Source organism: Macaca thibetana, chromosome 12, assembly GCF_024542745.1.
Source record: "Macaca thibetana thibetana isolate TM-01 chromosome 12, ASM2454274v1, whole genome shotgun sequence".
Lineage (NCBI taxonomy): Eukaryota > Metazoa > Chordata > Mammalia > Primates > Cercopithecidae > Macaca > Macaca thibetana.
Window position 1 is genome coordinate 38747816 of NC_065589.1, and position 13718 is coordinate 38761533.

The following is a 13718-nucleotide window of genomic DNA, read 5'->3' on the forward strand; positions in this document are numbered from 1 at the left end:
AAGGAGATAAAGGAAAGGGAGATCAGGAAGCTTGGCTGATGGTTTTCCAAGCCAGGTTATTACATGAAACTAGATATACTATAGATTTTAACCTCAGAGAATAAGATTTTTGTTTTGGGGGTTTGGGTTATTTTTTTTCCAAGAAGAATTAAATGTTACAGAATTTGGAGGTATGATTATACAGATACTATATGATGAAAAAAATCTTTTGCGCCACAACTGCTTAAAATTCTTTAAATTGCTAAGCCCAAAGATACTGAAACCTCACAGCAACATTGAGTGACAGATACACTAATCTTCTTTCTATCCTTTTTGTAAGAAAAGAAGGTGGGACTCACAGAAATAAAACAGAGTGGGTGACAGCAATATAGAAGCCTGGTGGGAGGTATGCCTGTCCTTCTGACTTCAGAATGTTTTTTGTTTTATTTTTTTTTAACTTTAAGTTTTGGGATACATGTGCAGAAAGTTCTGAGATACATGTGCAGAATGTGCAGGTTTGTTACATAGATATACATGTGCCATGGTGGTTTGCTGCACCTATCAACCCATCATCTAGGTTTTAAGCCCCGCATGCATTAGGTGTTTGTCCTGTTGCTCTCCCTCCCCTTGTCCCCCTGACAGGTCCTGGTGTGTGATGTTCCCCTCCCTGTGTCCATGTGTTCTCATTGTTCAGCTTCCACTTATGAGTGAGAACATGCAGTGTTTGGTTTTCTGTTCCTGTGTTAGTTTGCTGACAATGATGGACTCCAGCTTCATCCATGTCCCTGCAAAGGACATGAACTCATTCTTTTTTTATGGCTGCATAGTATTCCGTGGTGTATATGTGCCACATTTCCTTTATCCAGCCTATCATTGAAGGGCATTTGGGTTGGTTCCAAGTCTTCGCTATTGTAAATAGTGCTGCAATAAACATACGTGTGCGTATGTCAAAATGTTTGTTTTTTCCAGTGACCATAATACTTTCCTTCAGCATTCAGAAAGGGGAGAAGAGAGAGAGAAAAAAAGATAGAAAAACATAAAAAGCCTTTTTATTCTTTTTTCTGTTTTTTCTCTCTCTCTCTTTTTTTTTTTTTTTCTGAATCACCTTGAAGCACCTGAGTACCTGAGTACCTGAGTTTTCTTTCCTGGCTCACTGTCATCAGACTTCCCCTAACCAATAAATTTTGGGGGGGGGTTTCCCCTGAATCCAAGTGTTCATTCCTTATTCTCTGCATCCCTTTTTTGATAGGTCCCATTTGTAAAGCCTAGGGAACTGGAACTGTAATGCCCCACTCCACTAGATCACATCATAATAGAATACCTAAAGAAGTCCTTGTGCCCAGAGTTCCTAGTACTCGGAAGGTAATAATGAGATTATTATCTTCTCTTATTATTATCAGTTTTTTAGAGACAGAGTCTCATTCTGTCACCCAGGCTGTAGTGCAGTGGCACAATTATAGCTCACTGTAGCCTCGAACTCCTGGGCTCAAGCAATCCACCTGCCTCAGCCTCCCAAGTAGCTGGGACTACAGGCACATGTCACTACAACCAGCTCATTTTTTGTTTTAAAATTCACCAAGTTCATCGGCCAGAACCAACAGGTCAAAGAAAAACCACTTGCCAAGTTCAAATTCTAAATTCTAATGAATTACCTTAAGAGGGATTCTTGAAACATGAAGGGGGGAAACAGAAGTGTTTCCCTTTCCTAGTTTTATCCCAGTTGGCAATGACGAGAAGGGTTCAATTGTACATAAAACTTGTTCTGATGTAGCACTTTATCTGCAATTGGTAACTCTGGCTGCACATTAGAATCACCTGGGAGTTTTTTAAAAATAAAATCTATGTCCCAGCACTGGTGGTTCTAATTCAATTGGTCCTTGTTGGGACCCAAGCAGCAGTTTTTTGTGTTGTTGTGGCAGGGGTGTGTGTGTGTGTGTGTGTGTGTGTGTGTGTGTGTTGAGACAGGGTCTCACTCTGTCACCCAGACAAGAGTGCAGTGATGCAATTATAGCTCATTGCACCCTCGAACTCCCAGGCTCAAGCAATCCTCCTGCCTCAGACTCCTGAGTAGCTGGGACTACAGGTGCACACCACTACACCCAGCTAATTTTTAACTTTTTTGTAGAGACAGGTCTCACTTTCTTGCCCAGGCTAGTCTTGAACTCCTGGGCTCAAGCAGTCCTCTGCTTCAGACTCTCAAAGTGCTGGAATTACAGGTGTGAGCCCCTGTACCCACCCCTAAGCAAGGGTATTTTTAAGAAGATTCCCCAGGTAGTTGTAATGAACACCTCAGGTGGGGAACCACTGCTAACTTCATAAATAGGGCCTCCCTGTATCCATTTGTAACATTAGAATCCTGCGCTCATCTCCGAGGAAAGTGGCTCAGAAGTGTTTCCTGCTCTTGCATGTCATGTACATATTCTTCGTAGTTAACTTAGAATGGTCCAATGACTCATTTCACAAGTCAAAAAGCCCAAATTCCATTTTAGGTAGATCTGAACAATGACAATTGTCAGCCCCTTGCATTTGAAAAGCGCATTATATCTCACAGACCATTTTGCTGATGAAGTATCTCATTTGATCCTTACCACAGCCCTGCAACAAGCAAGTCAGATATTTTTCCCATTTTAAAGATGAGGAAATCAGTGCTTCAAGACGGGGAGTGATTTCCCAGGGTCACACAAACGGAAGTGGTAGAATTGGGTCTAGAACCCAGGTCTCCTATCTCAGTCTGGTCTTCTTGGCATTACCCAATGCTGGCCACCACTGAGTTTTCCTTCCAATCCTATTGGCCCAGTCCAATGCCCTGTCATGGTGTGCTTTCCACTCTGCTTCTCCACTGTAAGGTGCATGTGAATCGCCCAGGGATCTTGTTAAAATGCAGAAGCTGAGTCACTGGGTTTGAAGTGGGTCCCAAGATTCTACATTTCTAACCTGCTGTGAGTGACGCCGATGCCGCTGGTACACAAATCACGCTTGGAGTAGCAAAGGCATAAAAAAATCATGAAATATATTCTTCAAATGATACTGAAGAAAAAAATTAAACTGAGCTTCATCCATCTTCTGGATGCTCACGAGACAATCCACATGTATGGAAGCAAACCATCATCAGATCCTTGGCAGTTCTCCCTGGCTAGAATATGTGTTATTCTTTTGGCAGCCAGATCATCATTGTGCTCATGTCTGGAATAGGATCAACAGCTGGAGTTGCAGCAGCCACTGGCTATAATTTCTCTCTCTCTCTCTCACTGCTTTGCTTCTCTTTCTCTCAAGCCAGAAGGATAGGGTCTGTGGGGCCACTGGGCCATCTGGCCATGCAGCTGCCCTGAGCTTCTGAGTCTGAGAACACAATGGTGATTCACTTTGTGCAATCCAAGTCCTTAGATGACATCTCCAGTTCCTGGAAATAAACTGCCAGGGAATAGTTACATAGACAAAGGGTGTTTGTCTTTGAAACCTGTTAAAATTTATCAGTGAGCCAGGCATGGTGGCTTATGCCTGTAATCCCAGTACTTTGGGAGGCGGAGGCGGGCAGATCACTTGAGGCCAGGAGTTCAAGACCAGCCTGGCCAATATGGCAAAACCCCATCTCTACTAAAAATACAAAAATTAGCCAGGTGTGGTGGTGCACTCCTGTAATTCCAGCTACTGAGGAGGCTGAGGCATGAGAATCATTTGAACCCAGAAGGCAGAGGTTACAGTGAGCCTAGATCGTGCCACCGTACTCTAGACTGGGCAACAGAGCATAGACTTTGTCGCAGAAACAACAAAAAAAATGTTAATGTATTACCATCGATAAAGATGATCTTTTTCAGTTTTTTTTTATTCTTAAAATAATCAAATTGCTGAATATGTTTGCAGTATACAGAACATCGTAGAGAGCACAAGGGACAGAGACCCCCAAAATGGGTTTAGCTCCACTCTCACCATGGACTAGACAATCTGAGGCAAAGCATTTCATCTTTCTGTCCTTTAGAAAATGAGATGGGCCAGGCGCAGTAGTTCATGCCTGTAATCCCAGCAGTTTGGGAGACCAAGGCAGGTGGATCACCTGAGGTCAAGAGTTTGAGACCAGCCTGGCCAGAGTGGTGAAACCCCATCTCTACTAAAAATACAAAAATTAGCCAGGTGTGGTGGTGCATGCCTGTAATCCCAGCTACTCAGGAGGCTGAGGCAGGAGAATCACTTGAACCTGGGAGGTGGAGGTTGCAGTGAGCTGAGATTGTGCCATTGTACTCCAGGCTGAGAGTCAAGAGAGAAACTCATCTCATGTGGGAAAAAAAAAAAAAAAAAAAAAAAAAAAAGATTGTGGGACTCTCTGCTCTGACAATCTTTCCTAAAACCAATATCCAGAGTCAGTGGTTCTATCTTTACAAAGTAGAAGAAATTCTTGCGGAGAAACTTTATCTCTTTCTTCTAATACCCCTTCCCCTCAATCACGAATAGTCCACATTCCAACTGCTCCACAGGACATATGATCATTGCCCACTCTACCCTGGGGCCATTCAATCTCAGCCAGTCATTTATGAGAGCTGCCCACTTGTATGCCATCCAATCTTCAGGAGGCACCATTGAGAATGCACAGCTATGTCCTGACACACCAGAGACCCTCTCAGTCCCATATGAGTCAGATTCACCCTTCCTTCTATTCCCTTGACCCTCTCCCCTTGCTGCCATTTTGATGAGCACATACGTTTATATCCATTACGGTTGCTGAGGGTTAATATTTTGAAATAGTTATTTGAAATAGCTTATTTCCTAGTATTACCTCTTTTCACTTCTCTGCCACCATCCCTCCCATGTTCTCATAACTTGCCTCTATTCTTCATTGGCTCAGGGGAAGAATGTGTCAAAGAAAATTGTTCAACTACCCCCACTAGTTTTTCAGCCATTTGTTTAACGAAAGTCTTCAGGATAAGGAAGGATTTCAAAGAAACCTGAACAGAGAATAATTTCCCTCGGCCCTAAAGAGACTCCCCCTGAGGTCAGAGGGAGAGAGAGGTAAGTCAAGGAGCAGAGAGGACCTATATCTTGATCCCTAGGGTCACCACCTGGAAGACAGCAATTCAGAGAAAGAAGTGAATTGGCTATAGGGTGCACACAGATCAACAGGACCAGAGACACCTCACCCAAGATCTCCTGGCCCCAAGTAGAACACAGGAATAGCTGAGAGTCACCATTCCTGAAGAGTGACAAAGAGAGAATGTAAGTAGACAGGCATGAGAGGACCTGACCAGTACCCTACCCCAGTGTCTTGACATTGCACAAGATCCAGAGTGTGACACAATCCCGGGGAGACATGGGGAAACCCCAGAAAGAACTGAGGTTAAGATTTCTTTCCACTAACCTAGCAGAATGAAGCCTGCAGTCAGAAATTCAAACCTCAAGTTGAGTTACCAAAATGAAGAAAATTGTTAAATGCATAATTCCTCCCTAAGACTCATGTCTGCTCTACATCCATAGGTGTTGTATTGGCATCACTCTGCATGAGCAATTCCAGTTGGACTTTACTTCAAAATATGAGGGAATCCAGTGGTTGTTCATTAAGTATTCCTTGCAAGCTGAGTATCCATGAAGCACCTAGAGAAATGCATGGCATATAGCAGCCTCTTGAACACTGCTGGCTGGTTGGCTGGCTGGTTGGTTGCTGAATGACCAATATACTTGATGAAGCACTAAAACAACTCCCTTCCTTTATTTTACTGTGCTAGTTTGAATACAGAAAGATAGAAACTACTCAAATCAGTAAAATGTGAACTAAGAGTGAGCCCTTAATAATAACTTCTTCCAGATCTATCTCCTTGGATCACTCCAAATATATAGCCTGAAAACATTCAATCCTCTTCACCAGAGAGTTTACGCTGGAAGGCAGACAGCTGCTATATGTGATTTTACAAGGACTGTGAAGGTGTGAACAGCCTTGAAGCCCTAGGACCACTGTGAAATCTAGGATGCTATGTTTTGAAGCAAGAAGTTTGTCTTGGCAACTGTGCTGTGATCAGGCATGCCTGGGTGTTAACTGAAATTGAAAAGAGCCTTTCAACAGCCCTAGGTCCTCAATTACTTTTTCATATTATAGTTCAGGTTGCTAAAAATATTCCTAAACCTCTGCCTTTTGATAATTTAGAAGGGGAGGTCTTACATGGAGAAATAGCTGAATAATAACCACCTCCTACTAGAAGTTCAGGATAAATCTAGAGAAGGCATTGGACTCCATCAGAGAAGCAGCCATATTGGATCCTGTCTGTTGCTGCAAGGTCTCTCCCCTCCCCGCTAAGACACACTTCAAATAAAAGCTTCTACACTCTTCTTGTGTGAAAGTGAGATAATTTCACATTTCAGATTGTTAGCAGTCACTGCTTAAAAGTACTAAGTCACTACCCACCTACAAATCCTGTTTTATCGCTTTCTCTTAAAAAATATTTTTAATGGGGCTTAAGATTTGGGATATAAAGCAAGAACACAGAAAAGAGATATGATTTCAGTACTCAATTACAAATGGCAGAATTTTGATACTGGAGCTTACTTCAGTGTCAATCCTCATGTCTTATGGGAATTCCTTCCTTTCTGATGTTTCAAATTCTATTTAGTGAACTGAATAGATAACTTTACTGGTTACTATATACATTAAACACAAAGCAAAAAGAATAAAGGAGTGGGAGATCAATTTTTACTATGCACTCCTAGTAGAATGCCAAGGGCTCTGCAGACATTAAGTGACTAATAAGAATCTCATGTTTCTTTTTTTTTCTTTTTTTTTTTGAGACGGAGTCTCGCTCTGTCGCCCAGGCTGGAGTGCAGTGGCCGGATCTCAGCTCACTGCAAGCTCCGCCTCCCGGGTCTACGCCATTCTCCTGCCTCAGCCTCCCGAGTAGTTGGGATTACAGGCGCCCGCCACGTCGCCCGGCTAGTTTTTTTTTTTTTTTTTTTTTTTTTTGTATTTTTTTTAGTAGAGACGGGGTTTCACCGTGTTAGCCAGGCTGGTCTCGATCTCCTGACCTCGTGATCCGCCTGTCTCGGCCTCCCAAAGTGCTGGGATTACAGGCTTGAGCCACTGCGCCCTGCCTAGAATCTCATGTTTCTATTTTTCAAAGACAGCAACTAGAAAAGGAGGAACTGTGAACCCAAGGTTTTCTAACAAGTTAGAAACATGCAGATATATTATGGGGCAAGGATAGAAATGCTGTCAGCCTACCCAACCTAGATACTCTTCCACAAGCTTAGTTAAGTCACTTGAAATTAAATTGTCTTGTCTCTGAAATACTCCCTTTTCCCAGAATGGCTAGAGAGTCAAACAAGTCTTAGCTGCCTGTGTGAGACCTATCCCCAATTCTGAACTTGATTTGAAAAAAAAAAAAAAAAAATCCTTCCATACCTTTTTGTCTTGCCCAATATGTTTATCCGACTATCTCTAGAATCACTTCTACCATAGAACCAGCCTACCTAGTTGTTCTTCTTCTTAGCCAGTTGGCAGTTCCTATGGTTTGAATGTGATCATGTGTTGGAAACTTAATATGCAGCAGTATTAGAGGTAGGACCTTTAAGACATGATTAGGTCATGAGGGCTCTGTCATTAGAACAGGAGTGGGTTTGTTATCACAAGAGTGGGTTTGGTATAAAAGTGGGTTTGGGCTTTTCTTGCTCTCTCTTGCCCTATCTTTGTCCTTCCACCATGAGAGGACATAGTAAGAGGATGCTCACCAGATACTGGTTCTTCCATCTTGGACTTCTTAGTCTTCCAAATTGTGAGCCAATAGATTTCTGTTCATTATAAATTACTCAGTCTCAAATATTCTGCTACACCAGCATAAAACAGACTAAGACAATAATGGGCAAATTATTTAATCATTCTGTTCCTTAATTTTTTCATCTTACAACTGAAGGTAATCGTTTCTACCTCAATAGTCTTATGAAGACAGATTAAAATTCTATTTTAAGGGTTTAAGACAGTTTGAGGGCATATCAAGCACTAAATGTTTGTAATTATTATTTCTGGAGACTCTGAAGCTCTTTTCTTATGCACACACACACACACACACACACACACACATCCCTTGCCAAATTGTAGAAATACCCCCTTTTTTTTGAGATAGGGTCTTTCTGTGTCACCAGGCTAATGTGCAGTGGCTCAAACATGGCTCAGTGAAGTCTTGACTTCCTGGGGTTATGCCATCCTCCCACCTCAGCTTCCCAAGTAGCTGGGACTACAGGCGTGTGCCACCATTACCATTCCCAGCTACTTTTTTCTTTTTTTTTTCATAGCAATGGTGTTTCACTATGTTGCACAGGCTGTGCTCAAACTTCTGGCCTCCAGCTGTCCTCCCATCTTGAGCTCCCAAAGTGCTGCGAGTATAGGCATGAGTCACTGTGCTAGCCAGAAATGTAATTTTTTAATGGATATATCGTGACTATTCTAGAGCCAGTAGGCTAATTACATGTATTTTGTCCATGTCTTCTCTTAGTCTGGTGAGCCCACCATCATTTTCCCCTGAATTCCTTGGACAGGGCAAATTCTGTGAGCCATCCACCTCACTTACAGTTTCAGAAAAGTTCACCTTCTAGCTCTGGCCTGGCACTAAATATAGTCCTTCAGGGCTGTAATCATTTGCTTTATTCTGACCTCTTCTTGAACAGCCACAAATTACCAAGTGATCTCCCCTTGCTTATTCCTTTCAACATTCCTAACCTTACTAGCCCCTGTCTTGGTTCTTCTCTTCCTCATCACAACATCTCATGCCTTTGTTTTTTCTCTGTGCTTCCCAGTCCCAAACTTGCCATTACTTGATGGCTATATGGAGGTAGATGATCAGATTCTGTGCAAGCTTCTTCAGGGGAAGATGTTACCAAGAATATGGTTGTGCAACATGTTATTATTAAGCATATTGAAGTGCTTGCTCTGTTGGTACTGTGCTACATTCTGTAGGAAATACAGCAGAATATAAGGTAGAGACTTGACCTCAGGGAGTTTATAATTATTAATAATTATCTCTAATGTACAAGCAGCACCCACTCCACCATGTTCTAAAAAAGTAGTTAGGAAATCCCAGGCAAGGAGAATAATATTATGTGTACTATGGTGGTAAGAAGTGGATGATAACTAAATTTTCAATTTTCTCAACCCCAGTCCAGCAAAAGCATTAAGTATCTCCAATAATAAGTGGGTCTTCGCATGAGAAAAGCCATGAAATCATATGACAGGATCATCAAATGCGTGTATATACATAAATCAGTTAGTGACTATTCTCTAAATCATGAATCTAAGTCCTTTTGCAAATTCATGATAAATGGACCACATTCAGGCTATGTGTCCTTTTAAACAACTTACATCTGTTTCTTATAATTCATTAAGTGGCAAAATGCCATTCTACCAGTTCTATGCACCTATTGTTTAACTTGGCTCTGTTTTCAGCAGTCTGAATAGTGTTCTTTCAGCTGGACAATGTGTTTATTCATGTGGCTGTAGCTATTCTGTTACTAGGAGTGTGTGTTTGAAACAGACATAATGTCTGGAAGGAAAGAAAACACACAAAAGAAAAAAAATAAATACATATGATTTTTTTCTCAATGACCTTTGCCCCCTCACATATATTAAACACATCGTACTCCTCAAAACATCTTTATAGAAGAAGACATCTATAGAGATTTTACAGAAGAAGACTTCAAAGAGTAGAAGACTATCTCAAGGTTAAATGTAAATGGATGAGCTTCAACTCTACATTGCTCAAACACTGATAGACCTCCATGAGATGCCTCTTCCCTTATGGAAGACAGAGTAATACCTCTGTCCATCTTACAATGCTAAAAATGACTAAATAAACCCTGTCACTTAAATGGAGCTTCTTGGTTATCATTTTTAGTACAACATCTTCTGATTCAAGGCATCATTTTGTAGTGTGGGGAGCCTATGATTTTGAATGGCAGCATAGAATAAAATTGAGAAGAATCTTTTGTAAAATACTTCAACAGAGATGAAGAGAAGGGTTCTTGGGCCTACCTGATAAGGGTTCAACATGGGGAAACTGAATGCCTGCTCTTGGGAAAGGGGACTCTTTGAGTCCCAACAAGCTCTAGTGTTGAATGATTTCATACTAATAATGTGACTGTGTTTTTTAAAAAGTATTGTGGTGACCAGATTTGCCAAGGAGATAGGAAATCTGAGTAATGAGTGAAGCCGCCTGTCAATCATAAGGTAATTCAATAGGTGAAACAGAAAGAGATCTCTTGAGAAATGGTTGGCCACAGGGCGCGACACCTCATGAAATTTCTTGCTGGTGAAACTCTCTTCCTTTGCTGAGAAGCTCTCATTTGCTGAGCTTTCACAGATGTAGAAATATGGACTCAGCAGGTTGCAAAGCCAATTGACAGTTTCAATCGTGTCACTTACAAGAAGAATTTGATAACCAATTCAGAAATGAATTGTGCTCCTTTCCTCTTTTGATTAGCATACCTCACCAAACCCATTCTGACTGTTCCAAGTGTGCATCTCAAGTCTTACTTGTTGTGGAGCTTATATATTGAGTTCTTTCCAGAGAGCAAGGCTCTGCGGTTTGTGTGGAGTGGGGAAGGAAGGGCATCTATTACGAAATCAAATGACTTGCCTTTCATTCACTAATAAAAATTAACATTCTAGCAAGAAAGACCTAGGAACACAGGCTGTGTTGAATAATTTTACTTGCTCATTTCAAAACTTACAAGTCAATAATTCTATTAACATTTATGTTCCTTACTAAATATATCACAGAGATACTATCACAATAAAACGAAGCTGAAAATAGACTGAGGGAGTAAAAAATCCTAATACAACTCTATTTCTTAACGAAGTTAATTAACATCCCTAAGCCCTGACCCTCTTATCTATAAATCCTGATCAGCCTGGCACTCCATAGTTCCAGAACAGTTCTGATGGCAAAAGGAACCATCATTTCCTTTTACTACTACATTTCAGCACTACATATGAACATGCTTTTAAAAGAGAAATGTGTTCCTCAAATGGAAGATAGTGAGAAAATTCAAACCCAGGGGATTAAATGACTTGCATGAAACTGGCAATTAATTGGTGATGGGACTGGGACACAGAGCTAACCATTTTTATTTGCTAGCTAGATGTATTTCTTCTCCAGATCTTGTTACTTTTACCATTTCTTCTTGTGAAACCAACATAGCCACTTTAAAAGGCATGCTTTAGAAATAAGCACCGTACCCAAGCTTTTATGACCTAAAAGCAATCGAAAGAGTTTAACGTCAAAAAGGGGAATAGCTATTCAAATGGCCATCTTTTAACTAATCAGGTACTCTTTCCACTAGAGATATTCAGTGAAAACCAGTTCTATGTCAGTCACTCCTCAGTGTCTAAGCCATCGCAGTGGAAAAAATGGGCAAAGTGAAAAGAAAATATTTTCAAGGCCTTTCAATACTACCAGTGACAAACCCATTAACAACACACAAATTACTGATCATTGTAACTTATGTCCACAATTACACGTATGATTAACTAAGATGCAACTTGCTCAACATAGTTCATTTCCAAGACACAGGGACTTGAGATGTTCCTTCATATGAATGAGGACTGCTTAATTCTGTTTCAGGCTCTTAACGAAAGGAGAGGAGAAAAGAAAGAAGAAATTGATCTTTCCAATTCCAATCTAACTTTATGTTTCTTTTCTCACCTTTTAAGTTACTGAACTGAATCAAATCGCAGCATCCAGGCCTGGTGTGCACAGTCATAAGCATTTCCAGGGGATTGCCTTGCACTTTCTACAGATCACATCTTGCTTAGTATACCCAGATGTACCCACTCCAAGCAACATCACGCACTGCTTATTCATCCCTGGGTCTTTTGCTGATGTACTTGCACACAGCCAGGCATTTATCACCTGGTATTTCTGTAATTTGCTTTTCTTCACAAATAACACTTCTCTATACTTGTTCTTGATTGGAATTCACCTTGTTCATAACTGAAAACCTCTGCAGTTTATCATAAAGTCACTCTAAATTCTAATGATAGCCCAGTAGCCTCTCAGGCCTAGAAAAAACCTTGCAGACAGTGATTCTGACCAACCCCCTTCTGCTCTAGAGGAAGAAATGGAGACCCAGAGGCATAAAAGGACATTTCCAGGAATATGGAATGTCTCGGTTAAGATTTTGGCACAAAATGGAATTCGTCTCAGATGATTTGACTGAAGAAATGTGAATTAAAAAAAAAAAAAACTACTTATAGAGGAGTGGACAGGATTAAGGCAAAACAGTGGATGCTGAGACCCACCCCCCACCCCCAGCAACCTGCACCAGCAGAAACTCCTACTTCTACAAAGTCTAAGATGAAATGGGGAAATAGCCACCAAATCCCAGTGAGGGCAGGAAGATAGGAGGGGCCGCCAGACCACTCGAGGTGTAATCAAGGAAGGACACAACTATTGTCCTGGATGCTGTGTCAAAGCAGGGATGAATGGAAGAAATATCCCAAGCACTCTTCTGCCCACTCTCCCATCTCCTGCTGTGTCTTCTGGGGCTGGATTTCCATAGGGCAGGGCTGGCAGGGGACGTGGCCCATTCAGGTCAGCTCCCCCAGGCATAGAACTGAGCAGGGATAGAATAGAGAATCAATTTGGGGGAGCAAAGGGAGAACAACCAACAGATATAGTGAATTCAACCACCCAACCTCCATTTTCACCAGGATCCATCTCATTACAAAGGCTCTTATTTGCCTAACAAATATTTACTGAAGGGAAAATAAAGAAAAGGTAAAAGAAACGCAGACAAGTAGGAAAAACGTAGAACAACCCTATGCCAGGCACTGAACCAAATACTACGAGGGGTCAAAAAGAAATAACGAAAGTATACTATAGTAATATACTTACCACATGTATCAACTTGATATAGCGTTTACCCTGTGTCAGGCCCATTCTGAGCACTTCATATATAGTAACTCATTTAACCTGCAACCTCATTTAACAGATGAGGAAACTGAGGCATAGTGCGTTGAGAAGGATAGGCCCTAATCCTTTTGCTGAAAGGTCATTCTTTCACCACTACTCTACACTGCCTCTCTAAAGTAAAAAAGTCCCTTGGGGAATTCATTAGATATTTAGGGAGATAGCACCGTTAATGTACAAAAACTTAATTGTCAGAATTAAACAATCACAATTTGCATCATTATAAGACAGCATGCGAATGAGTCCAGAGTGGGGAGTTCAGCTTGGACTGGAGCAATCCGGGAAGAGACCAAGGTGATTATTAAAGAGCACCTAACCCAGAAACAGCTCCAGGCAATGGCAGACCTGCTGGGGCAGAGCCAAGAACAGAACCCAGGACTCTTAGTTCTCCAGGGAAGGATTACTAGTTCCCTCGCCCTTGACAATTGTCTTTGCAGGGCTTCACAGAAGTGTTCTCAGGGACAGAGTTCTAATTCACAGATCTGGCACCTCATCCAACAGGATCCCAGAGGGTCACCTTGCCCAGCCTCCTTCCCTCAGCCCAGGAAATATTATGTGCTCTTTCGTCAAATGAAGCTCTTGTCAAACTCTTCTGCTTTCATTTTCTAGGCTCTGCGGGAAGGCCAGTGACCAGCGATTTTTAAATAACTAAACATAAGCTGGGCATGGTGGCTCACACCTGTAATCCCAGCACTTTGGGAGTTTGAGGCAGGCAGATCACTTGAGGTCAGTGATCAGTTTGAGACCAACCTTGCCAACATGGTGAAAACCTGTCTCTACCAAAAATACAAAAGTTATCCTGGTGTG